Genomic DNA, 2,166 nt, shown 5'->3' on the forward strand with positions numbered 1-2,166 from the left:
AGAGAGAATGTGTGTGTGCGTGCGCACATGCATGTGTGCGTGTGTGAGAAGGCAGGAGAATTGAAGAATCTGGCAGGAGAACCATCTAATTGTGAAGGGAGTGAGGACTCAAGCTTTTCTATTCTCTGTTTCATGCACTGGGGATATTGATCATTGCACAGAGGAGAAAGAAGACAAATCCCCTCTGTGATGGGATCCCTCGGGTGCAGCCTGGTACTGTGGGACCGCTGTGCCCCCTTAACTCTCCAGCCTGGTCTGTCTCTCACAATGCTTTGCTAATGACAAGCAGCAAACCCCTCCAGGTGCTGTGATCACTCAGCACAACCACATGTGGAGCCCCACACCCAGCTAAATTGCATGAATGCTCCCAGAGCCACTCATGAATTGCAGAGAAAGGCACCAGCCAAATCCCCCCAGCTCCCAGCACTGTACCTCAGGAATATACCATCTTGCACTGCTGAAGACGAGCTGTGCAAGTTTATTAATTGGTTTGCCACTTCATCAATGGAAAGTGGATATACACCAGCCTTTGCAAACCTGAGCAGATTTACCAAACACTTCAAGCAAATTCACTGGTAAAGATAAACAGTAAAAGAAGTTTATTGACTACAAAAGATATATTTTAAGGGATAAGCAAAAAGTCAGAGTTAGTTACCAAAAGAAAAGAAAATATAAGCACACAGCCTAAACTCTCAATCCTATTAGACTGGGAAACATCTAGATTAAGCAGTTTTTCTCACCCCACTGGATATTGCAGTTCATAGTACACAGGTTTCACCCTTGAAACCTGGGCTAGTCTCCTCTGTTGGCGTCTTCAGTCTTCTGAACATCCTTGCTGCTTGCGGCATAGGTGGGGGAAAAAGAAAAGGCCAAGCATGAGGCTGTGTTCTGTTTTATGCCCTTAGTCCATATGCTTGGAGAACACAAGTCCAGGCATGTCTGGTGGGCATTGCTGAGTCACCACTTGGCAAGATTAAGCAATTCCACTGGTATGGCCTTATACAGGTGAGTCATTGCATTGTAGCTCCTTTGCTGGACAATGGTGGTTGATGGTTGTTCAACACTCACCTGGGCATTGGTTATCCCCCTAGTTATTGTCTCTGGAGAGCTAGTATCTGGGTGCTTCCCAAACCCACAGCATATTTTAGTGACAACCATACAACACAATTCTCATAACTTCATATGCACCAATTATATATATATATATATATATATATATATATATATTTAGATGGAACAGTCGGTTTCAGCAGATCTTAACTTTTCCCATGCTACCTTACATGGCATGCTTTATATGCAATATCACAATTATATACAAAATTATTAATATGTGGGTTACAGGGCGCTCCCCTGGGCTGTAGAGTGTCACACCCTCCAAACACGAGTGCCCTGGGGGAGTGCAGAATGATAGTGCGAGAGGCCACACTGAGAACCCAGCAATGCTAAACCCAGGGTTGTGAATTCAACCCTTGAGGGGGCCATTTAGGGATCTGGGGCAAAAATTGGGAATTGGTCCTGCTTTGAGCAGGGGGTTGGACTAGATGACCTCCTGAGGTCACTTCCAATCCTGAGATTCTATGAAAATCCGCTTTGGCACAAAGCTCTGATGGTGGGGGTTGGGTACCAATGGGTCAGGCCTAAGCAAACTTCCGAAGGGAAGTGGTGAATTCTGCAGGTCTCAGTACCATCAGAACAAGCCTGGAAGCCTTCCTGAAAGATGTGGCTTAGCCAAGCACAAATTGTTGGGATCAGCACAGGCGTACCTAGGTGAATTCTCTGGCCTGTGCTATGCAGGAGTTCTAATGGTCTCTTCTGGGCTTACAATCTATGACTCAGCTCAAGAAGAGGAAAAACATCAGGTGAAAGGCTTGATGCACAGCTGGGTTTCAACCCACGCTTTTGTTTTTGTGGGTGCACATGTTAGTACAGAACTTCCCACCCCCACCCCGCCAATTGGAATTTGTGTTACTCCCTAATTGAAGTCCACAGGAGTTTCATGTTGTCATAACCATACAGCTAAGGGTAGCTTAGAATTCCTCCTTACCTGTAAGGGGTTAAGAAGCTCAAATAACCTTGTTGGCACCTGACCAAAAGGACCAATGGGGAAAGACGATACTTTCAAATCTTGGGCCAGGGGGAAGGCTTTGTTTTGTGTGTTTTCTTGGG

The sequence above is a fragment of the Lepidochelys olivacea genome, assembly GCF_965140295.1.
Source record: "Lepidochelys olivacea isolate rLepOli2 genome assembly, chromosome: 10".
NCBI classification, from domain to species: Eukaryota; Metazoa; Chordata; order Testudines; family Cheloniidae; genus Lepidochelys; species Lepidochelys olivacea.